Consider the following 26,997-nt stretch of genomic DNA (forward strand, 5'->3'; position numbering starts at 1 on the left):
ATTTATTTTTATTATATTTTCATGTGAATACAACACCCAAATATCAGCTGAGCCAAAAACTTTCTGGACAGATATCAAGGGTGCATAGTTGATCTTACTCTGGAATAAGTCCCTAGAAGGTAAATACCATCAGTGTGTGGGGGCTCTAGGGACAATATCAGAAAGTAGACAGAGATTTAAAGCAGTTAAACAGAGAACTTTGAAAACTGGAAAAGAAAAATTTTATGACATCTGTTTTGAAAATAAAAATTATCTGCATATCAAGAGCTACAATTTTCAAAAATAGAATCAGGCCTGATTAAGCATTACTTATGACCTACTGATAAGATTATAAAAATAAAAACTAAAACTCTTCTTTCTTTGAAAGAGAGAGAAAACTATATTTTTTCTTGCAATATTATAGGAGAACCACCAGTGTTTCCCCCTGTGTCTCTTAAATGTCATTTCTTCTTCTATCCACATTCTGTCACTTTGAAACAGTAAAAGCTGCTAATTATGGCAACTTCTGCTAAGTGAAAAGATGCACTATTTATTGACTAAAAGATTACAAATAAGGAAAAACCTGAATATATTTAAAAAAATACTCATTTGCCCATAATGAAATCATTCCCAGTAAGTAAAACAGAAAAATAAAGACTGGGATTTTCTTAAAAACAAAAATGAAGCCCAGTGATTTAAAAATTCTATACATAATTCATAATTTCAAAGCAAGCATCATTAGAAACTCCTGATCTGTGTGTAGCAAGAGAGGGAACAGAGAAATTTGGTAAATGTTAGAGCATGTTTCTAACTATTTCCATTTAAATAACACCAGCCTTACCAATTGTTAACTTTCTTTTTCATTTAAAACAGTGATTGGCAGGTTAAAAAATAATAGCATGAAAGTAAAACCAAGTCTCAACTGAGATATAAGCACAATGGTTTGGAGCCACTATCTTTGCCTTACAGAGAGCACTCAGAGGTGATGTTCCTTCTTTTAAACATATGCTCCCAACTTACATGATTACATGCAAGTGTGTAAGTAAAAGAAATTCTGTGTTTTCTCAAAAAATTCAAAGTTGATAATAAATTATATTTTAAAGATAAAACTATTCATTTAAAACTTAAACATAAGACATGCCACCATAAACACTCCTAGAAAGTATCATAAGCAAAACATTCTCTGATATAAATCATACCTATGTGTTCTAAAGTTAGTCTGCCAAGGCAAAAGAAAAAGAAAAATAAACAAATGAGACCTAATCAAACTTTAAAGTCTTTGCACAGCAAAATAAACCATAAACAAAATGAAAAGACAACCTAAAGAGTGGGAGAAAATACTTGAAAACAATGCTACCAACAAGGGCTTAATTTCCAAAACATATAAATAACCCCAAACTCAACAGAAAAAAAAAAAAAAAGCAAGCCAGAGGACCTAAATAGATATTTCTCCAAAGAAGAAATGTAGACTCATTAAAAGGTGTTCAACATCGCTAATTATTGGAGAAATACAAATCAAAACGACAATGAGGTGCCACATCACACTGCTCAGAATCAGTTCAGTTCAGTTGCTCAGTCGTGTCTGACTCTTTGCAACCCCATGGACTGCAGTACACCAGGCTTCCCTGTCCATCACCAACTCCCAGAGCTTGCTCAAACTCATGTCCATATAGTCAGTGAGGCCATCCAACCATCCTTTGTTGTCCCCTTCTCCTGCCTTCAATCTTTCCCAGCATCGGGGTCTTTTCCAATGAGTCAGCTCTTCGTATCAGGTAGCCAAAGTGTTGGAGTTTCAGCTTCAGCATCAGTCCTTCCAATGAATATCCAGGACTGATTTCCTTCAGGATGGACTGGTTGGATCTCCTTGCAGTCCAAGGGACTCTCAAGACTCTTCTTCAACACCACAGTTCAAAAGTATCAATTCTTCAGCGCTCAGCTTTCTTTGTAGTCCAACTCTCACATCCATACATGACTACTGGAAAAACCATAGCTTTCACTAGATAGACCTTTGTTGGCAAAGTAATGTCTCTGCTTTTTAATATGCTGTCTAGGTTGGTCACAGCTTTTCTTCCAAGGAGCAAACATCTTTTAATTTCATGGCTGCAGTCACCATCTGCAGTGATTTTGGAGCCCCCAAAATGCTGACAATAGCCATCCTTATAAATGTCTAAAAATAACAAATGCTGAAAAGCATGTGGAGAAAAGGGAATGCTCCTTCATTATTGGTGGGAATGAAAGCTGGTACAGCCACTATGGAAAACAGTATGGAGGTTCCTCATAAAAGTAAAAACAGAATTGCCATATGATCCAGCAATCCCACTCTTGCACCTATATCCAAACAAAAGTATAATTCAAAAAGATGCATTCACCTGTATATTTAAAGCAGCACTTCACAATAGTGAAGACATGGAGACAGCCTAAATATCCACTGATACATGAATGGATAAAGAGGATGTGGTACATATATACAATGCAATATTGCTCAATCATAAGAAAAGAACAAAATAATGCCATTTGCAGCAACATGGATGGACCTAGACATTATCATAATAAGTGAAGTGAGTCATAAAGAGAAAGACAAGTAGTATATGATATCACTTATGTATGGAATCTAAAATATGACATAAATGAACTTATCTATAAAACAGAAAGAGACTCACAGACATAGAGAACACACTTGTGGTTGCCAAAGTGAAAAGGGGATGGGGAAGGGATAGAGTGGGAGTTTGGGATTAGGAGATGTAAGCTATTATATATAGAGAATGGATAAACTATAAGGTGTTATGGTATAGTACAGGGAACTATATCCAATATCCTGTGATAAATCATAATGGAAAAGAATATAAAAATGTTTATCGATGTGAGAGTTGGATGATAAAGAAGGCTGAGCACCGAAGAATTGATACTTTTGAACTGTGGTCCTGGAGAAGACTCTTGAGAGTCCTTTTTGAGAGTCGTTTTGACAGCAAGGAGATCAAAGTAGTCAATCCTAAAGGAAATCAACCCTGGATATTCATTGGAAGGACTCATGCTGAAGCTGAAGCTCCAGTTCTTTGACTACCTGATGTAAAGAGCTGACTCTTCCATTGCAAAAGACCCTGATGCTGGGGAAAATTGAGGGTAAGAGGAGAAGGGAACAACAGAGGATAAGATGGTTGGATAACATCACTGACTCAATGGACATGAGTTTGAGCAAACTCAAGCAGATAGTGAAGGACAGGGGAGCCTGGTGTGCTACAGTCCATGGGGTTGCAAAGACTCGGACACAACTTAGCAACTGAATAACAACAAATATATATGTATAACTGAACCACTTTGCTATACAACAGAAATTAACACAACATTGTAAGTAAATTATACTTTAAAAAAGACTATGTTTTTAAAAACTTAAGCCTATAAATTTCATCTACTCTTTTCTTTAAGAAATGGATTATTAAAATAAATTTTGAAATGAGATATTAAATATACTTAAATCTTGGATTTTATGTACTTAATAAATTTTCTTAAAGAAAAGATTAAAAACATCTCTAGCTGGAACATATTAGCAGGAAACAACTAATTGGAAGTGTCTTCATTCACAGACCCTGGGCAACTCAGTCTTGGTGGAATTTTCCAAAGTTTGAAATCTCCCTGGTAGTAGAGAATGAAAATAATATGACATTGATAACAGTTACTCAAAAACAAGGAACTCAAAGTTGCTTTTGTTTAGTTTGGTTAAAGCAGAATATGTCTTTAGCCTTTCCAAGTGTCTTAGCAAATGCATCAGCTTGCAAGTCACATCTGTGGCTTAGGGCCAGTAGGCAAAAAGAAAGACCTCATAATAAAGGAGGAAAATAAACTGGAAGATGATCAATAGTCCAATTAGAGCATAATGACTGTCATAAAAACCAAGCATAACAAAAAGCTCCTTTTCAATCAATTAATACAGCAAACAAGAAAAAAAAATGCAGGAAATAATTCATCTGGCTAAGAATGGTATTTTTGACTGTGTGTCCCAAATTCCAGTGCCCCAGTTCATGGTTTAGTACAGCTAACACCTCCTCATTATTACATCCTTGTTTCCTGTCTGTAGTGCCCAAATTAAAATCCCAGCCAGCAGCTTCACCCCTGCAGAACCAAGTCACGGGCATCCCCTGCTCACTGCTCAGGGAACTTCACGAGGTGAAGATCCGACATATTCGAATCCCTAAATGAGGACTTTTGCTGACCCTAGAGTCTGGCCTTGCCATACCCAGGCAAGCTCCTGAGTCCCACTTTAATATGACATTATATTCACCAGAAAAGATGATGATTGTTCTTTAATACTCTAAACAATTTGAAATAACCTTACTTCAGATACTTTAAACATTGTCATGAAATTTATACTGCATTCTGGTGTGGTATGTTTGTTTTTGTTCGGTTTGTTTTTTGCCTCTTCAGGATCTTGCATATTGTCAGAAAGAATTAAATGAATGATTTTAAATTGATAATTTGAGGATAAATAAGCTTTGTTTATTCTCCCATGTTAAAAAAAAACACTAGAAAATAGTTTTTTAAGTTCAAAAAGCAAAATAAAAGCAGGCTTGGCACAGCAAAATCTAAAATAGTAATTAAAGAAGAGAGAAAATTGTCCAAGGAATAAATAGTTCAGTCAGTCAAAATATGTGGTTGTCAGCTTGAAGTTAAAATAGACTGACAGATTATTTTTTTTAATGAGAAAATATTTATTTCCCTTAGCATTCTTTATTTGCAAAAAGCAGAACTTTATTTGAAATAAGAAGGCATTTAAGGGGAGAACATGGAATAACTTATAATTCTGAAGGAAAGTTAGCACAACCTGAGCTCAGAAAGTCCAGTAACTATATCAGGACCTAGAGAATGAGAGGTGATAGACTTTCTCAGATGAAACTAGAGTACCTGGATTATCAGTTCCACCAAGGCTGCAAGAAATGAAGAGAAACATTTCCCTAAAGGAAAATAGAGTTGTAACAATTGGGAGAAAGTAAACTGGACACAGGTAGGAAATACCATTAGGTACCAACATCCAAAACAGCAGGAAATCATTGCAAAGACTGTATTAATAATAATAAAAAAAAAATAATATTGTCTTGCTTTAAAAAATTCCAGCAGTAGTTAAAGCAAAATATTCATCTGCATACTCATAATATCGACAGGTAGGAAATGTTCAAACATCAGACGGTAGAATTAGGCTTTTTCTTTCATTGCACCTGCAGTAACTGGTTAAATTACTCAATATGGTAATATAAAGCAGACAGTAAGGTGACTCAGATGAAAAACAGAGAAAGATTCTACTTACCTATGTAGCTTTGAGAAGACTATTTTGAGTTTGTGCACCTCTGAAATACAAATTGAGATTATCCTTCCTTTAAATTCTTAGAACCATTTTTCCTTGATAGAATCCAAAATAAAGGCCAAAACTTCCATTTCATTTTTGGTGAGGCAATTTGACTATGAAAGAAATAAACCTCAAAGATGTGTTCATTATAACTTAAATTAAATATTCTAGAAATCAACTTGAGATAGCTTATAGAAATATATTGGGAATTTGTTATGAAGATTCAAAGTGTTTTGCATTTTCCAAGAGCAAGGATGTACCAAGGCCACAAAGCAGGGTGGTAATAAGGAATAGAATGTTATCTGGAACCCAGAAATTATTTTACCTATTTTTATGAAAAACTACCCATTCTTCCTTTTGCTTCTGATTAACAAGGACTATATCATAGAACCTTTGGAAAAAGAATATGATTGGCCCAGTTTAAGCCAGTCACCTTCTCATAATCAAACCTTCACATAATCATATGTGTCCAGCAGAATAGAGTTTTTTATTTCAAAATTTACTGTAACATCCCATTCCTATAGGTAAAAGTATTGTGGAGCCTGAAAGGCACTGCAAACATTATCTTGTTCAATGGATATAACCTGTGTAAACTTAAGCTAACTTTTATCAGCATATAGACATTTTTCATTTCCTTTTTTTAAAAAATGGAAAGTGGGTTTAAATTTTGAAAAATGTAAAGATAAAGAAAAATGTTATATAAATAAATAAAAATATGTTATATGGATCACAAATTGAAAATAGTGATAAGGAATAAGTAATAGTAATCAGGAATCAAAAGGCTGGCTGAGGGAATTACCAAAAGAGTATTACTGTTAAGAACAGTGTGGCCAGAATGGCCTCGTAGCCAAGAACAAGAAGGTTAGTCATTATGGATGAAGCTCAAAGACAGTCACAGCTGCCTTCAGAATGGCTCTGTAATACCAGCAATTACTGAGGTGGGACTCAGTGATCAGGCCTGAGCTCAGAGACCAGACCCCAAGGTCACTAGCCATAGACTACAATGGCATAAAGAGCTGGCTGCCCAGGAATAAAGCTCAACTAACTCCACCTCAGCAGACACCACTGGTGAATATGTAAATCCCAGGTCCATTACCCTGCATTAAATTCCAATAGTAGGTAAAATTCCAGACATTCACTATGTTTTCCTTTATAAAACATTCACTATGTTTTCCTTTATAAAACATAGTGAAGACCTGACACTTATGTCCAGATGCCAAATGAGGGAAGTCTGAAGGGGAAAGGTGAGGTAGCCCTTGTGGTGACCCAAGGACAAAAGAGCAGATAAAACCAAGGAGGGTCTTGGAATGCAGGAACAGAAAAACCAGACCCTTATTGTCCTTCCCGCCCCAACGTTGTAACTATTAATGAATTTCAGGTCCTCCTGACCAGTATAACCTGTCTCCCCTCTTACCCCACAGGGAGAAGGTATTTGCCTTACTCTTCCCCTCAACCAGTAATACGTGCCTCATCCAATCAGCACATTACCCACAAGACCTCTGTCCCACTCCTGGTACCCTGGGTATAAAAGTGGACTAAAGACCCCTGTTCAATGTCAGTTCTCTCTTGAGCTGGCTCGCTGTTCTAATAGCATCTCCCACTCTAATAAACTTTATTTCCCTCTCATTCTGTCTCATGTTTAGAAATTCCTTTCCAACCTGCACCCGGACCACCACAGCTGTCTCTCCAAATCTGTGGGGGATTGATTGCAGGACACCCTCAAGAGCATCTTGCAGGTGCTTAAGTCCTTGGTATAAAATAGCATAATACTGTTTGCACTCCCTCTGCATTTTTGGGGCCTGTGTCTGTTCAACTAACTGGGGATCAATTGGTTGAATCAGCAAATGCATAACCTATAGATACAGAAGGCAGACTGTATACTAATTGTACAGAAGACTCTGTCTTTCATTTCAGTTTATAAATGTAGGCCCCAAAGTAAGCTGGGATGTGGGGTTTTATTATTCCTAAGGTGATCCTAGTTTCCTGCATGCATAGCTTAGTTTGATCATCCTACCCCATTGTGTGTGCTAAGTCGCTTCAGTCGTGTCCAACTTTGTGCAATCCTATGGAATGTAGCCTGCCAGGCTCCTCTGTCCATGGGATTCTACAGGCAAGAATATCGCTCTCCTCCAAGGGATCTTTCTGACCCAGGATCAAAGCTGCGTCTCTTATGTCTTCTGCATTGGCAGGGGGGTTCCACTAGCGCCACCTGGGAAGCCCAGTGGAATCCAGTATATATATATATGTAGGTAGATGGATCTATATATAGATATATATTATATATACACATCAGACACACTGGTACATACTCATATATTTTCACTACATTGCTCCCCAACTCAGTCAAATATTATAAGCAGTGATTTTATGGTGTTATGTTTCTTGTTCCTAATGTTCGTTGGATTGGACTCAATGTTGCTTTATGTTTAGAACAATTTGTTTCCAGGCTTTGGAGTCATTCAAAACTTTCTAAACCAGTTGAACTTTGAAATAAAATATACTGACCTCAAATTACAGATTTTTGAAAAATTAAAATGAGTCAGTGAAAGTGAAAGTTGCTCAATCGTGTCCGACTCTTTGCAACGCCATGGACTATACAGCCCATGGAATTCTCCAGGCCAGAATACTGGAGTGGGTAGCCTTTCCCTTCTCCAGGGGATCTTCCCATCCCAGGGATCCAGCCCAGGTCTCCCGCATTGCAGGCAGATTCTTTACCAGCTGAGCCACAAGGGAAGCCCGAGTCAACACTTAATTAAATGTCTACAAAACATATGAACTCAACTTTTGTAACTGTAGCTGTAGTATTTGTAATAGATTTTCATAATTGAAAATTTTGCAATGCATTTTCTCTTTGCAACAATTCATGAATATGCATAATCAAAAAAAAAAGAAAAAATTTTAAATTTAATTGGTTGTAGCCTCACCTTATCCTATTGGAAAAAATGCTAATTGCCTCATTTAAAACAATTCATAAGATGTTTAGTGTGGAAATTGAGTGCTTTAGAATGTATTAGATAATCTGTGGGATCAGGATTCTGATGCTGGAATCCTAGGACTTTCTCAAGTAGCCTTGGTTGCCCTTATTGAGAGTTAAAACAATAATACCACAGTTGCCTTCCCAAGGACTTTTAGGAGTAAATTTGACTACAAATTGTTTTCATCTCACCTGACTATGTAAGACATGACTTAGCCCTGTCTCTCTTATGACACTCTTTATCTCATCTTATAGATACTTATAGGACTTCCCTGGTGGCTCAGAGGGTGAAGCATCTGCCTGCAATGAGGGAGACCTGGGTTTGACCCCTGGGTTGGGAAGATCCCCTGGAGAAGGAAATGGCAACCCACTCCAGTATTCTTGCCTGGTAAACCCCATGGATGGAGAAGCCTGATGGACTACAATCCATGGAGTCGCAAAGAGTTGGACATGACTGAGCAACTTCACTTTCACTTTTCACTTATAGATACTTATTTTTGCTATGACATTTTTATTGTCCTTCCCTGTTCATTTTATTAATTCTTCCTCTTTGAAATTATGTTTACTTTCTGTACTTTAGATTGAAATTACTAAGCTTTTTCCCATGTAACTTGATTGTTAAAATGTGCATATAGTCAGGTGTGCATGAAAATCATAGCTTAATTATTTTATGCAACTGACCTAAACATTTCATGGACTCTGATCCTTCTAGGCAGTGAGGAAATACATTTTGTTTATCAACAATATCTCAACATCTTCTAGTTTTAACAGCACCTTCTAGTTCTAAGTAGACTCTCTCTGTTAACTATTTAGTCAAGTTAGAAGGCAAGGTTCTATCAGGGCTGTGGTGACCCAAGGACAACAGAGCAGATAAAACCAAGGAAGGTCTTTGAATGCAGGAATTGAAAAACCAGACACTTGCTATCCTTCCCTCCCCTATGTTGTAACTATTAATGGAACAGTATAACCTGTCTCCCCTCCTAACCCATAGGGAGAAGGTATTTGCCCTACTCTTCCCCCACCCAGTATACATGCCTCATCCAACCAGCAAATGACCCACAAGACCCCTATCCCACTCCTTGTACCCTGGGAATAAAAGTGGACTAAGGACCCCTGTTCAACATCAGTTCTTCCTTGAGCTGGCCCGCTGTTCTAACAGTGTCTCCCACTGTAATAAATTTTATTTCCCTCTCACTCTGTCTCATGTCTGGAAATTCTTTTCCAACCCACCCCTGGACCACGACAACAACTTTAGCTGGTTTTTCTTCAGGTTCTCTGTCATTTCTTTCTTTCCATCTCTCCCACGTGTCTCCCTGTTGTGTGCAATATAGTTTATACTTGGACTCCAAGGTGCAATCTGAACGGCTGCAAGAAAGGCAGGGGAGAGAACACACTCAAGTGGGAAGCATCAAGGTCAGTTTGTGAAGAAGCCACCTCTTGATATTGGCATGAAAGGAAAAATAAAATTTTAACGCTGCTGGTTTTTTCCTGAGAGGGTTGGCGTTCTTGGTGACAGAAGCACATAAACAATGGAATAAAGGCAGCGAAGGTTGAGTATGTTTGAAGAACTGCAGAGATCACAGTGTGTTCAGAAACACAGCCGGAGATAAGGTAAGAAAAAAAGGGGATAGGAACATAACATGGAGAGTTTTTCCTAGGGTTATTCCATACTATTTGTAGGCGTGTTAAGAGAAAGAGTCCTCCATTGCCTCTCCTGCTGTCTTTAAACTACCTCTGAGTTTCTAACTTAAAGTTTGGTGATTTTATCAAGGCCAGTAATTACTGCTTTCTACATTTCACATTCTGTGATGTCTTTCCTTCAAGTTGCCTAATTAGTACCAAGTCTCATTTCCAATGCCTTGCTGTACTCATTTAATGGTATTTGCTGTAGGGCTCCTTGTAACTTGCAACAGTGATACTGAAAGTGGTAGAGAAGAAGCTGTCATTCATGCTAGATGATTTAAAAAATAAAATCTGATGATCCTGTGCATCGTATCAGCTGTAAATACCACCTCAATAATACCAAACGAAAAGAGTTCGCCATCACCCTTTCTGTATAACCTTTCATATGTTCTGCCAAGGTAACATATTATTTTGTTTAGAAGGAAAGGGCTCTTTTTTTTCAGAAAGTATATGTTGCTCATATTGAGTAAAATATTAATTGTCCTTATATTTTTCTATTAAACTGTGTCTGCTCTGTTATTGAAGAAGCTGCAAAAGATCCCTTGTTACTTGACCTTTGACATCTACAAGAACAAATAAGTGCAACCTGACTTTTATTGGCTAGTTGTCTGTGATTGTGGTTTCAGTTTGTCTGCCCTCTGATGCCCTCTGTTAGCGCCTACCGTCTTACTTGGGTTTCTCTTACCTTGCATATGGGGTCCAACAAAGGTCCATCTAGTCAAGGTTGTGGTTTTTCCAGTAGTCATGTATGGGTGTGAGAGTTGGACTATAAAGAAAACTGAGTGCCGAAGAATTGATGCTTTTGAACTGTGGTATTGAAGACTGTTGAGAGTCCCTTGGACTGCAAGGAGCTCCAACCAGTCCATCCTAAAGGAGATCAGTCCTGGGTGTTCATTGGAAGGACTGATGTTGAAGCTGAAACTCCAATACTTTGGCCACCTGATGCAAAGAGCTGACTCATTTGAAAAGACCCTGATGCTGGGAAAGATTGAAGGCAGGAGGAGAAGGGAACAACAGAGGATGAGATGGCTGGATGGCATCACTCACTCAATGGACATGGGTTTGGGTAAACTCCGGGAGCTGGTGATAGACAGGGAGGCCTGGAGTGCTGCAGTCCATGGGGTTGCAAAGAGTTGGACACGACTGAGCGACTGAAATGAACTGAACTGAACTGAACTTTTACTGAGTCCTTACTATGGGCCAGTTGCCGTATTAGGGATTTGTACGTTTAATATTTTATTTAATACTCGTGCCAACTTTATTAATTAAGTATTACCCCCATTTTATAAAGGAAGGATAGAGGTTGGATAACTTGCCAAATGTCACACAGCTAATAAATATTAGAACTGTCATTAAAACTCATAATTTACAATCCCTATAATATTGTTTATAAAACATTTTATTCATACCAGTATCAGGTGGTCTATTTATTTTCAATAACACATACATATGGTCCCATAGTTTTGCAGAAGCTCTGTGTACAATTTGTGGTGCACCTGGTATCCTGAGTAACAAATGCATACTATGCCTTATGCACATTTCTTAGGGGAGGACTTGAACCATATTTTCATGAGTTTTCCCCTCATTTTGGAATTCTGAGTTTTGTATGCACTTGTCTAACAGGTTGTCAGATAAGTTATGCTATGACAACTCCACAACTGCTTAAAATATCCTGTGATATACTTTTGATTAAAGCTCAAAGTCCAGTCGTGTTCTACTCCATGTTCATGTCTACAAAGCATTCCACAGTGAAAAATGTGGAATACATACAGAGGTGTGCCCAAAGGCATCTGAAACTATGCATTCATTCAACTTAGGCCAAAATTACACTTCTGTTAAATTCTCTGAGGATATTTAATAGGTACATGTTATGTAAATTAAAGTAAGATGATAAAATTTAAAAAATGGAGACTGTAGGACCAAGCTGTCTGAGTTCAAAGCTAAGTTTCATTATTACTGTGTCACTTTGTATAGATCACTTTAACCCCCCAAAGGTGGGTTTGCCTGACCTAGTGAACAATGATCACTATAATGCCTGCCTCACAGATCATATTATTGACAAGACCTGAAATAATCTGTAACACATGAAGTATTTTTCAAATGTTAATTGTTAAAGTTTTTAATCTTAATTTTTAAAATAAGGATGATGAATTATCAGCTCATCATAACTTTCTAAATCCGTTATTTTGACTAGTCATTTGCTAAAAAATACCATTAGAATATACAGTTACTCATAAATATACCAGTTATTTCAGTGAGATTTCTGTCACATGTTTCAACAGAGTCCTCTTCAAAGGACTTCCCAGAGAAAATGTCTTGAATAACTAAGTGTTTTCTATTTATATTCAGAGAACTTTTTATTCGATATAAACATTTTTGCAAGTGGATAAAGCATATTTTGTTCCACTGCTTCATGATCTACATTGTGATTCATCAAAAGCATTGTGGAGCATACTTCTTTTTTTTTTTTAGAAAACACTGCCTCAGTGACACCCCAAAATGTGTGCATTTAACTTTTAAGGAACTTATCACAATTGTTCTCTTTAACTGTCATTTGATTTAGCTACTGTAGACATCTGCTACAAAGCTCTTTCAACTTTCCATTAAGGCGAATTACAGGAAACCAGGGTTACTGTGGCAGGAAGGGGTAGCCCTCATTGTTTTTTCATGTCAGTCATCCCAGCAGTGTTAGTCTGGTGTTGAGTGCTACCAGTAGGGAAGTTAAGACCAGCATACCTTTGCGAAGCTTTAGATTGTGAATCCTGGGATGGAAATGCTCAGATGGAAAGGCCTGTTTCCATGGCAACAGGAGCAGCTCCTATTGTTTCAGTTTGTCACTCATCACAGCAATGTTTGCCTTGGGAGACTGCGCTAAGCATTTCTAGCTGCATTTTGTTGTGGATTCAAGAGATTGGATGGCAATGCTGCTATGGTTACCAGGAGTTTTGTCTTAGGGGAGCTCCTAGAATAAAGTAATCTCTCTGGTTCCAACAGAAATGTTAAATAACTAGCAGTGGAATGAAAAGAAAAGAAGTTGTGATAATTCCCTTCTGCAATGATGATGGTAAAGTCTGACAAGTCTGACTTCCTCTCTCTCTCTCTTTTTTTTTCTTTTTTCATGCTTGTGCTAATGAGGTGGTTTGAAATGAGAAAATGAGAATTGGGAAAGTTTAAGCAAAATTAGAACAAGAAGTAACATAAAATGATTGTTTACCATTTCTTTTAAAAATAAAAATAGAAAAGAGAAGGGCTCAAAGAAAAACATAGGGTAAATATTCAGATATTCAAGGAATTTCTTTTATCAGTCTCTATATAACATAATTTAATTGAATTTTTCACCACACTTATAAAGTAATTCATTTTCCTGGTCAGATCATGCTTTGCCTAGCACTTATCACTTAGGTTACTGAAGAGACATACAGAAAAAGGAAAGCCTTCAAACTGACATTTTTAAAACTTTTATTTATTTCTTAATCCCATTCTTCATGGGACCCCAGATTGATGCAAAGAAAGAGATAGCCACTGAAAATTATAGAAAAGACTATAAGCAATATTGTCATCTTTTCTCAGATTATATGATTAGTATTACATCCCTAAGAGTAATAAGAACACTGCAAACCTAACAATCATTAACACAAATTTATTTTATAGAAAATTATTTAAAGCACAGGAAAATGTAATATAATTAGACATGAACACTATTTGTATATATTTTAACTTCATAATTTCATTTTAATATTTCTCTTATATAAGAGACTACAATGTGATAGTTATTGAGTGAAATGCATTATCTTTTCTTCACTTAAATGTCACTGATTTTTTTTTGAGAAAATTATTATTATTTCTATCTTTAGAAGTTACAGAAGTGCTGTGGATAGGGTTGCTGGTGTTCAGTTGCTAAATCACGTCTGACTCTTTGAGACCCCAGGCACTGCAGCATGCCAGGCTTCCCTGTCCTTTACTATCTCCCTGAGTTTACTCAAACTCATGTCCATTGAGTCAGTGATGCCATTCAGCCATCTCATTCTCTGTCACCCTCTTCTACTCCTGACCTCAATCTTTCCCAGCATCAGAGTCTTTTCTCATGAGTCGGCTCTTCGCATCAGGTAGCCAAAGTATTGGAGCTTCAGTTTCAGCAGCAGTCCTTCCAGTGAATATTCAGGGTTGATTTCCTTTAGGATTGACTGGTTTGATCCCCTTGCTGTCCAAGGAACTCTCAAGAGTCTGCTCCAACACCACTGTTCAAAAGCATCAATTCTGCATTCAGGCTTCTTTATGATCCAACTCTCATATCTGTATTTGACTACTGGAAAAGCTATAGCTTTGACTGTACAGACCTTTGTTGGCAAAGTGATATCTCTGCTTTGTAATGTGCAGTCTAGGTTTGTCATAGCTGTCCTTCCGAGAAGCCAGCATCTTTTAATTTTGTGGCTGCAGTCACTGTCCACAGTGATTTTGGAGCCCAAGAAAATAAAGTGTGTCACTGTTTCCACTGTTTCCCCATCTGTTTGCAATGTGTCCATACTCTGTGTACACTCTTATCATTTCCTGAACATAAGTAACCTGTGAATTATCAAGAAGTTGCCAATAGCCAGACATTATTTTAAATGTCTATAAAGAGTGATAATTTCCCACTTCATTCCTGGACTTTGACAAGTCTTTTACGTATATAGAGTTATAATGCATTCTTTTGATCTCAGCAAATACTTAATGAGCAACTAACTAGTCTATGGTGAACTCTTTAATAGGTTATGGATATATATGATATGCATTGTTTTCTTAGGACATTATTTTGGAAAATGCAGCATGAGATACTTGAGCTATATTTAATATTTTTAGCCTAGAAATGGAATGGATGCAGCCATGGTTGATAGGACACAAAATATCTAGGGAACACCTGGAGAAGAAACTGTCCTTCCCATATGTCAGGGACTCACTGTTCACCCCCACTAAAATGGGAAGTCAACTCTAACTCCCTAGGCACCTGTTCAATGGTATTTGTTCTCCACAAGTTATATCTCTTAATTCCAATTCTGAGAATAAGTAGAAGGGGGTCTGTAAGAAAATCCAGCTTTCCTCTTTTTTTTTGTTTTCTTTTCCTAGATGTTGGTCACATTGCAATAAGTATTTGGTAAATGCTATTTTCTCCCATAAAATTTTTTTTAATTAATTTATTTTCACTGAAGGCTAATTACTTTACAATATTGTAGTGGTAGTGCCATACATTGACATGAATCAGCCATAGGTGTACATGTGTTCCCCATCCTGAAACTCTCCCACCTCCCTCCCCATCCCATCCCTCAGGGTTGTCCCAGTGCACCAGCCTTGAGTGCCCTGTCTCATGCATTGAATCTGTACTGGCGATATATTTCACATATGGTGATATACATCAGTTTGGTTCAGTTGCTCAGTAGTGTCACACTCTTTGCGATCCCATGGACTACAGCACGCCAGGCCTCCCTGTCCATCACCAACTCCCGGAGTTTACTCAAACTCACATCCATTGAGTTGGTAATACCTTCCAACCATCTCATCCTCTGTCATCCCCTTGCCCTCCCACCTTTAATTTTTCCCAGCAACAGGGTCTTTCAAATGAGTGAACTCTTCACATCAGGTGGCCAAAGTGTTGGAGTTTCAGCTTCAACATCAGTCCTGCCAATGCGTACTCAGGACTGATTTCCTTTAGGATGGACTGGTTGGATCTCATTGCAGTCCAATGGATTTTCAAGAGTCTCCTCCAACACCACAGTTGAAAAGCATCAATTCTTCGGTGCTCAACTTTCTTTATAGTCCAACTCTAACATCCATACATGACCACTGGAAAAACCATAGCCTTGACTAGACAAACTAAAGAGCCTCTTGATGAAAGTGAAAGTGGAGAGTGAAAGAGTTGGCTTAAAGCTCAACGTTCAGAAAACTAAGATCATGGCATCTGGTCCCATCACTTCATGGGAAATAGATGGGGAAACAGTGTCAGACTTTATTTTTTGGGGCTCCAAAATCACTGCTGATGGTGATTGCAGCCATGAAATTAAAAGACGCTTACTCCTTGGAAAATTCTGGAAGAGATGGGAATACCAGACCATCTGACCTGTCTCTTGAGAAACCTGTATGCAGGTCAGGAAGCAACACTTAGAACTGGACATGGAACAACAGACTGGTTCCAAATAGGAAAAGGAGTACGTCAAGGCTGTATATTGTTACCCTGCTTATTTAACTTATATGCAGAGTACATCATGAGAAACGCTGGGCTGGAAGAAACACAAGCTGGAATCAAGATTGCCGGGAGAAATATTAATAACCTCAGATATGTGGATGACACCACCCTTATGGCAGAAAGTGAAGAAGAACTAAAGAGCCTCTTGATGAAAGTGAAAGAGGAGAGTGAAAAAGTTGGCTTAAAACTCAACGTTCAAAAAACTAAGATCATGGCATCTGGTCCCATCACTTCATGGGAAATAGATGGGGAAACAGTGGAAACAGTGTCAGACTTTGTTTTTTTGGGCTCCAAAATCACTGCTGATGGTGATTGCAGTCATGAAATTAAAAGACACTTACTCCTTGGAAGGAAGGTTATGGCCAACCTAGATAGCATATTTAAAAGCAGAGACATTACTTTGCCAACAAAAGTCCATCTAGTCAAGGCTATGGGTTTTCCAGTGGTCATGTATGGATGTGAGAGTTGGATGGTGAAGAAAGCTGAGCACCGAAGAATTGATGCTTTTGAACTGTGGTGTTGGAGAAAGCTTTTGAGAGTCCCTTGGACTGCAAGGAGATCCAATCAATCCATCCTAAAAGAGATCAATCCTGGATGTTCACTGGAAGGACTGATGCTGAAGCTGAAACTCCAATACTTTGGCCACCTCATGCGAAGAGTTGACTCATTGGAAAAGACCCTAATGCTGGGAAGGATTGGGGGCAGGAGGAGAAGGGGATGACAGAGGATGAGATGGTTGATGGCATCACTGACTAAATGGACATGGGTTTGGGTAAACTGCGGGAGCTGGTGATGGACAGGGAGGCCTGGCGCACTGCAATTCATGGGGTCGCAATGAGTTAGACACGACTGAGCGACTGAACTGAACTGAACTGACTAGACAGACCTTTGTTTGCAAAGTATGTCTCTGCTTTTTAATATGCTATATAGGTTGATCATGACTATCCTTCCAAGGAGTAAGCGTCTTTTAATTTCATGGCTGCAGTCACCATCTGCAGTGATTTTGGAGCTCAACTAAATAAAGTCAGCCACTGTTTCCACTGTTTCCCCTTCTATTTCCCATGAAGTGATGGGACCAGATGCCATGATCTTAGTTTTCTGAATGCTGAGATTTATGCCAAGTTTTTCTCTCTCCTCTTTGTTTCATCAAGAGGCTCTTTTAGTTCTTCACTTTCTGACATAAGGGTGGTGTCATCTGCATTTGTAAGGTTATTGATATTTCTCCTAGCAATCTTGATTCCAGCTTGTGCTTCCTCCAGCCCAGCATTTCTCATGATGATATAAGTTAAATAAGCAGGGTGGCAATATACAGCCTTGATGTACTCCTTTTCCTATTTGGAACCAGTCTGTTGTTCCATGTCCAGTTCTAACTGTTGCTTCCTGACCTGCATACAGATTTCTCAAGAGGCAGGTCACGTGATCTGGTATTCCCATCTCTTTCAGAACTTTCCACAGTTTTTGTTATCCACACAGTCAATGGCTTTGGCATAGTCAATAAAGCAGAAATGGATGTTTTTCTGGAACTCTCTTGCTTTTTCGATGATACAACAGATGTTGGCAATTAGATCTCTGGTTCCTCTGCCTTTTCTAAAACCAGCTTGAATATCTGGAAGATCATGGTTCATGTGTTTTAGAAGCCTGGCTTGGAGAATTTTGAGCACTACTATACTAGCATGTGAGATGAGTGCAATTGTGTGGTAGTTTGAGAATTCTTTGCCATTGCCTTTCATTGGGAGGTAATATACATGTTTTGGAGAAGGCAATGGCACCCCACTCCAGTACTCTTGCCTGGAAAATCCCATGGACGGAGGAGCCTGGTAGGCTGCAGTCCATGGGGTCGCAAAGAGTCGGACACGACTGAGCGTCTTTACTTTCACTTTTCCCTTTCATCCACTGGAGAAGGAAATGGCAACCTACTCCAGTAATCTTGCCTGGAGAATCCCAGGGACGGCGGAGCCTGGTGGGCTGCCGTCTATGGGGTCGCACAGAGTCGGACACGACTGAAGTGACTTAGCTTAGCATACATGTTTCAATGCTATTCTCTCAAATTATCCCACCCTCACCTTCTCCCACAGAGTCCAAAAGACTGTTCTTTACATCTGTGTCTCTTTTGTTGTCTTGCATATAGGGTCATTGTTACCATCTTTCTAAATTCCATATATATGCGTTATTATACTGTATTGGTGTTTTTCTGTTTGACGTACTTCATCTGTATAATAGGCTCCAGGTTCATCCACCTCATTAGAACTGATTCAAATTTATTCTTTTTAATATCTGAGTAATATTCCACTGTGTATATGTACCACAGGTTTCTTATCCATTCATCTGCTAATGGACATCTAGGTTGCTTCCATGTCCTATCTATCGTAAACAGTACTGTGATGAACACTGGGGTATATGTGTCTCTTTCAATTCTTGTTTCCTCAGTGTGTATGCCCAGCAGTGGGATTGCTGGGTCATATGGCAGTTCTATTTCCAGTTTTTTAAGGAATATCCACACTGTTCTCCATAGTGGCTGGACTAGTTTGCTTTCCCACCAACAGTGTAGGAGGGTTCCCTTTCCTCCACACCCTCCCCAGCATTTATTGTTTGTAGACTTTTTGATAGCAGCCATTCTGACCAGCATGAGATGGTATCTCATTGTGGTTTTGATTTGCATTTCTCTGATGAGTGACATTGAGCATCTTTTCTTGTGCTTGTTAGCCATCTGTATGTCTTCTTCAGAGAAATGTCTGTTTAGTTCTTTGTCCCATTTTTTGATTGGGTCATTTATTTTTCTGGTATTGAGTTGCATGAGCTGCTTATATATTTTTGAGGTTAATTCTTTGTCAGTTGCTTCATTTGCTATTATTTTATCCCATTCTGAAGGCTATCTTTTCACTTTCCTTATCGTTTCCTTCGTTGTGCAAAAGCTTTTAATTAGGTCCCATTTGTTTATTTTTGCTTTTATTTCCATTACTCTGGGAGGTGTCTCCCATAAACTTTATTCCCAGCAAAAGTAACTTGCAAAGAGTATGAATTAAAAGGCTATTTTGCAAGACATAGTCAAGAAATGTTCAGTACAGGAGAGATGGTAATTGTAGGTGTTCAGAAACAATTTCATCCTAAATAGTCAGCTTTTTTTGTTAAAGAAACTGAATGCAGGTATATGCATACATATGTGTATGTGTGTGTAAATATATATATTTCTAATACACAATTTAATAATAAAGATAATGAGAGCCTGAAGTAGTGCATTTGAATAAGTTGTATTCTATAGACATTTTTGGAATGCATGCATGAATGAATATCAAGAGAAAAAGATGAATATCATCTTGAATGCCTTAGTTAAAATGGAAGATTGTTTTTATGTCTCAACTCATAGATTAGAAATTTAAAAATCATTTTCTTTATTGTGCTTCGCCTTTGCTTAAAATTCTAGTTGCCTTTTGCATCTTATGATTATTTTGTTATGAACAAGTAGCACCCAAGATCTATTTTATGCCTTGCATACATCTGTTCTTGAGTTTGGCATATTGTTTACTCTTTGCTTTCTGTCTGGTGCCACTTCCTTGCAACATTCAGAATGTTTCTTTCATTCAAAAAATGTTTATGAAGATCTTCTCTGTGCACTTTTTTGGATATTGATGGAGGGGGGATTAATTAGCCATACATACATCTGTGAAAGTTCACCTAGAGTATTGTGATTAACGATCACTATATTTTAAATTAAATTAATTGATTAATATATTAATATCAATCAAAAGTAAATGCCTACTTTAAAAAATTAGTCTAACATAATTTTAAAGAATAAAGTTGTATCATTTGATTACCCACAAACATTTTACTGAGCATCAATTATCTAGGTGAAGCCTTACTGCAGAAAATAGAGACATGAATCTCAGAATGTCTTCCAGAATATGAACTGTACCACGAAGTGCCCAGTGCCCCACATCTGGAATTCTGATATTCTATCAGCTTAGCAGAAACTTCCTCCCTTGGTCCTTTGTGCCAAGACCCAACTCAAAAGTCACTTTCCCCTGATGCCTTCCCTGACAGTTTGGTCTCCAAGAGTAGGTATAATCCTTTCTGTGCATTTCCATAGCAACCCAACCATAACTCGATCATGGAACAGACTGCACTGATATTTTCATTAAATTTTAATTTCTAAATAATTTAAAATATACATGCATTTGTAAGAAATAATGTGGAAATATCCCATGCACACTGTACTCAGTTTCTTTCCATGAAAATATTTTTCTGTACTACTATATCACCAGAATATTGGCATTTATATAGTCTAGATACAGAGCATTTCCATCAACAAAAAGATCTCTCTTTTATTCAGCCACATCAGCATTCCTCCCACTTTTCCACTCCCCAACCCACCCCATATTTAACCACTGGCAAACAAACACTAATCTTTTTCCCCATTGCTGTAGTTTTGTCATTTCAATAATGCTATATAAATGGGTCATAAAGTTTGTAATCTTTGGGGATTGCTTTTTAACTAAGCATAATTCCCTGGAAATTGATCCAGGTTTTCGTGCATCCCAGTAATATGGGTGTACCATGGTTTGTTTAATCATTCACCATTAATCATTCATCATTCAGATGTCAGAAGGACATCTGGGCTGTTTCTAGTTTTTGACAACTGGGAATAAAAGTGCTATAAACATTCATGTACAGGTCTTTGTGTGAATATAAATTTTCATTTCTCTGGAATAAATGCCCAAGAGTGCAATTGCTGGTTCATATGGCAGTTGTATTTATGTTTAGATATTCAAGAACCTGCCAAGTTATTTTCCAGGATGGCTGTGCCATTTTGCATCCCCATTAGCAAGGTATATTATCTTTCCATTCTTCCCATTCTTTGGCATTGGTACTGTTGTTTCTTTTTATTTTAATCATTCTGACTTTAAAAAAGTAAACAGATTGCCACAATACAATATGAGAAATGCTCAAATAAATTATGTATAAAAAGCTCCAATCCAGTCTTGGGTGAGGATTTAAAGAAATCCACTGAGAGCAGAAGCTAATCAATGTGGAGTATAAAAATATTTTTTTCCCCTCCACTCAGAAAAGAAAAAAAGATTAAAAAAATCTTGTGAGAGGAAGAAGTCATCTGTGCTGAGCTCAGGGCTAAGGGGCAGCACCAGGGAAGTTGAGAAAGTGCAAATAGCTTAAAAGGGTAACAGGTTATAAGGCATTTAAGGACAAGAGGATGCAAAGATGAGCAGAAATTAAACAGAGAATGTTGTCTGCCTCTCTTTGACTTGGCCTTCACACAGAAGATAAACGCTTGAGAGAAACACTGATGGCCTCATTTTGATTCACATCTGCTTCCACCTCCCAATCAAATTGTCTTTCAGTTCAGTTCAGTTCAGTTGCTCAGTTGTTTCCGACTCACTGAGGAAGGCTTTCTTATCTCTCCTTGCTATTCTTTGGAATTCTGCATTGAAACGGGTATATCTTTCTTTTTCTCCTTTGCCTTTTGCTTCTCTTCTTTTCACAGCTATTTGTAAGGCCTCCTCAGACAACCCTTTTGCCTTTTTGCATTTCTTTTTTGGGGATGGTCTTGATCCCAGCCTCCTGTACAATGTCACGAACCTCCATCCATAGTTCTTCAGGCGCTCTGTCTATCAGATCTAATCCCTTGAATCTATTTGTCACTTCCACTGTATAATCATAAGTGATTTGATTTCGGTCATACCTGAACAGTCTAGTGGTTTTCCCTACTTTCTTCAATTTAAGTCTGAATTTGGCAATGATTCACATCTGCTTCCTCCTCCCAATCAAATTGTCAGAAATTAATATGTGAACGGAAAAGAAAACCCAGTGAAGGAGTAGAAGAGAAGTGATCAATGACAAGAAATGAATTATTTGAAGTCAGAAAACTAAAGGATATGAAGTGAAATGAGAAACCAGTGTTGAGCTTGGAGTAGGGATAATCAAACTACACATGTGGGCCCAGTCCACCTCTCCACCTGCTATTTAAATAAAGTACTATTGGAACACAGCTGCATGCATCATTAACATACTGTCTGTGGCCATTTTTATATATGATGGCAGAATTGAGTAACTGAGACAGACACTGTCTATCTCAAGAAATCAAAAATATTTGCTATCTGGCTCTTTAAAGAAAATGTTTGCCAGTGATTTTATTTTATTTTTTTTAAACCAAAGGAGCAGCTGCCTCCCAAAAAAGCCTAACAAGAGCCCTTTGGATTTATCAGTGCAGTAGGTTTTCAGAGAGTCTGTGAGAGCAGTTTTCAGGAAAACAGATGATATTAAATATAAAGAAGAAGATAAAAGAAACTGGAGAATGTAATGCAGTCACATTCACACAGTCAACTCACCCCTGCCCCAGTCTCAACAATAAAATGTATTGTCTTCATTCACTGATGAGGAAACAATTTCAGAGATTTTGAGTAACTTAGCCAAAGTTGCACAGCAAGTACTTAGGGATCAGAGCTGGAATTCAGTTCTATTTAATCAAAACTCATGTTCTTTCTGCTAGATTGGATATTTCCCTAGAATTTGTTTGAGAGCCCAGAATTCAAGCCTCATGAAATTGTTTTAGATTAAAAAAATTGTGAACTTAGCAGGCAAAGTATTCTTGCAGAAAAATAAGATCTTGAAACCTGATCTGTTATCCTTAACAACAGACACACTAAAGGAGTGCGTCCACTTAATAACTATGTTCAATTAACCCCAAACCGTGTCCTCTCCAAATGTAAAAAAAAATCTTATTCCCTAGACACTTCTCAATTACAGGAACCACCTACTCAGAGTAAGTTTTCACAGACATAATGGAATTCACTTACAACATCTATTCTAAAATATTTTAGATAGCAAAGAAAAAAATAAATGCAATCTTTTAAATTAATGGCCATTAAGGGAAAAAATAATAACAGCAATAACAGTGAGGAGAGGTACATCTAATGAAAGGAAAGAGAAACCTGGTAGATCAGAAACTTACTTTCCTATAAAGATCTATATGAAAAACCTGAATAAAACAATATAAATATTTTTTTCTAATATATAATTCACTATTGTCCAAAGTCATAGGTTTATGTTAAATGAGACATGGTAGCCTCATTTTTCATCACTCCTTTACCAATTTTCAGGCCAACAGTTTTAAGTATGATAGGCAGATGTGAGGAAGGGGTTACTATAATATATATCGTCATTAATTAGAAAGTATTTTAAAGCAGTAGTACTCAGTGGAGGCAATTTGGCCCCTCTGGGTACATATACAACTGTCTGGAAACATTCTGGGTTTACACAACCTGAGGTAGAGGAAAGTACTATTGACATCTCATGGGCAGAGGCCAGAGATGCTGTTAAACATCCCACAATGCACAGGACAGCCTCCTGCAATAAATAATTTGCTGGCCCAGAATGTCAGTCGTGCCCAGGTTAAGATATCCCACTTCAAAGGAGCACCACTGTAGCACAGTGACATTGCAGTCAATGACATGGTCTCCAACATTTCAAACAAACTAATTATGCATAGGCAAATGTTATTTGCAAAGTCATGAAATACAACCTTTAGACTCTCACAGTTGTAAAGGACAGCCTAAAAGGAAGAATCATGGAGGGATAATTGAAATATTAAAAATGTTGTATTATATAAAAATAAATACATGTTATATCAATGTTAGCATGTATGAATTTTAATAAAAATTTGTCCTCCTCTTCCAAGATGGTTTTGCCTTCAAAAGTAGTATTACCATCTGACTGTATGCATATACCCTTTGGACCAGTAGCCTATAGTTACCTAGAAACAGCATGTTGAAAACCTGTATGAGGCATGTTGCCAATTCATCCACAAAGAGAGAGATAAATGTGTGACTAGAAAAGTACTTGTTGTACACAAGCTGCAGCTGTGTATAACTGATACCTAATTACTCAGCTAGAACATATTATCCATCAGGCAGAACAAAGGTGGGTAATTTGCTATTATCTACTGAGATGATTTACCAAATTGCTGCATAAAAATACACTTAGCTCATATTAAAGTTATGACATTAACCAATCAAACACAAGCATGTTCAGAATTAATGGTGATTTGACCTAACTATCCTTTGTGGGATTTAGAAAATACACCCCATAGTAATAAACCAAAAGTAGTAAAAAATGTCTTAATTGGAAACCTGAGATTGACATCAGAATTCTTCAAGAACAACTATAAAGATTTCAATAAAGTTTGATAGTCAAAAGTTATAATATGGGAAAATTTCAGTAATAATTTGAAAATGAAATACATTTGTTACTGCATTGGTTACTTATCTGTTATAAAACAAACTATATACAGATATTAATGTATAATGAAACTGGAACAGAAATGTAATGGTGATGAATACTACCCTCTTCTATCTTAATAATAAACTTACAGAGACTTGAAGTGGAGAAAATTCATCTGATAGCTGACTTTGTCATCAAGTAAACACTAGAAACTTCTCTGGTAAATAGGTTCATTGCTCTCAATTCTTCACTCCTGTCCTGTACTGGAATTATAGACTCTATGCCCTTTGTCACATAATTTTGCATTACCTCCCACTAATGTGCATAGTATGTTTCCTCATTCAGTTGTTGTTGAGTTTTGTCACATGATTTGTTTGTCCTGTAATAGCATGTGGACTAAAGTGATGGTTCTTAGACACAAGCTGAAGCCTCTAAAGGCAGTTCATAACTCTGCTCACCTTTTTGGCTTTCACACCATTTGCCATAAGAGAAACATGCCTCACACAACTGTTAATAAATTAGAGAAATATAGAGCTAACCCATGACTTGAAAGCAAAGCAAATATTTGTCATTGTAAACCATTGAGATTTTTGAGATTGTGTGTTAAACAGGGAAAACTACTATTTTTCTTAAAAAAAAAAAAAGCTTTTCTAGAAATGTTTATACTATGGATGTTTGATGTTTACCTGCCCAGCATTTGTTTCCCTGATTTTCAATCAAAAATCCACCTTTATCCCGTATCTTTAGGAATGAGTTACTGCGGTAAACCAAGTCTTGGCATTTTTCTAGTCACTGTAATTTGACTCAGTTATGGGCATAAAAATTTAGCTGGACAAAGCATAATAAATTTCAAGACTTCATGAAAAGCTACCAGAAGAGAATTCCACTGTTTCCTTCTAGTATTTTTTTTAAAAAATGGGAAATGTAAGAAGCAGAACTAAAGAGCCTCTTGATGAGGGTGAAAGAGGAGAGTGAAAAAATTGGCTTAAAATTCAATATTTAAAAAACTTAAGATCATGGCACCTCCCATCACTTCATGGCACATAGATGGGGAAAAAGTGGAAACAGTGGCAGATTTTATTTTCTTGGCTCCAAAACCACTACAGATAGTGACTGCAACCATGAAAATTGAAAGACACTTGCTCCTTGAAAGGAAAGCTATGACAAAGCTAAACAGCATATTAAAAAGCAGAGACATCATTTTGCTGACAAAGTCCCTATAGTCAAAGCTCTGGTTTTTCCAGTAGTCATGTATGGATGTGAGAGTTGGATCATAAAGAAGGTTTTGCACCGAAGAATTGATGCTTTCAAACTGTGGTGTTGGAGAAGACTCTTGAGAGTCCCTTGGACTGCAAGGAGATCAAACCAGTCAATCCTACAGGAAATCAGTCCTGAATATTCATTGGAAGGACTGATACTGAATCTGAAACTCCAACACTTTGGCCACCTGATGTGAAAAGCTGGCTCATTGGAAAAGATGAGAGACTGATGCTGATGAAATGGTTGAATGACATCATCAACACAATGGACATGAGTTTGAGCAAAATCTGAGAGATAGTGAAGGACAGGATAGCCTGGCATGCTGCAGTCCACAGGGTCACAAAGAGTCAGACGTGACTTAGCAACTGAAAAACTACAACAGACATCTTCCTAACAAAGGAGAAATCTAGTGCTATGGAGACAAAAGTCAACAAAATTGAAAGTTAAGTCATGAAACATCCTGATGATGAGACTGCCCAGTCTCTGAACCCAACTATATTGGAAAGTTAATTTAGCTGTGAATCTTTATATTGTTGATAATTTCCTTTTATTCCTTAATCCAATTTTATGGAGTTATTTGTCACTGACCACAAAGAGATTCATAATGGATACAGTATCTATGGTTTCAATTTAAAACATAGGAAATAGAGAAAATAATTTTAATTTGTTCTATTTAAAATTAATTAAATTATTTGTTTTTATTGCAGTAATGCTGATTTATAGCATTATATGAATTTCATGTACACAGTATTATACTTTTACTTCTGTATACCCTACAGTGTGCTCACAAGAAAAGAAATGTGTTGGCTTAAAGATGAGTTTGGTAGGAACATAAACTGGTGTAGCCACTATGAAAGTCAGTATGGAGGTTCTCAAAAAACTTTAGAAAGGAACTACTGTATGATCCAGCTATCCCATTGCTGGGCATTTATCCAGGGAAAATATTCTTCTTAAACACAGTTTTCCTTAATTTGAGCTGAAATGCTCAGTTATTCTGTAATGTGTATAAAAAGAAGAATTTACTGCAGAAAGAGAATAATTGTAAAAGCATATGCAAAATACATGCCTAAATCTCCTTCTATTCATATAATTTTCTTGTAAAAGTGAGTATCATTATGACATAATTATAGTTTATCCAAATTCCAATGTAAAATTAACATTTCAAAGATATAATGGAATTATAATATTTTTCCTACAGGTCAAAATATTTTATCAATTCAACCTAAATTTATAAAATCTTCCAAACTTCCCAAGGAAGTAAAAGAGACTATCTAAAACTGTACTAAATTTTAAATGAACAAGTTTAATCCCAGGTTTATA

General features: G+C 37.2%; 1 protein-coding gene across 1 annotated transcript in view; it reads left to right on the forward strand.

Annotated features, from left to right (window-relative positions):
- Positions 1-26,997, forward strand: part of LOC145520805 (uncharacterized) — a 210,770-nt gene that overhangs the window by 114,356 nt on the left and 69,417 nt on the right. The window lies entirely within an intron of this gene.

The sequence above is a fragment of the Giraffa tippelskirchi genome, chromosome 9, assembly GCF_054371585.1.
Source record: "Giraffa tippelskirchi isolate mGirTip1 chromosome 9, T2T-mGirTip1v1.2.pri, whole genome shotgun sequence".
Classification (NCBI taxonomy): Eukaryota; Metazoa; Chordata; class Mammalia; order Artiodactyla; family Giraffidae; genus Giraffa; species Giraffa tippelskirchi.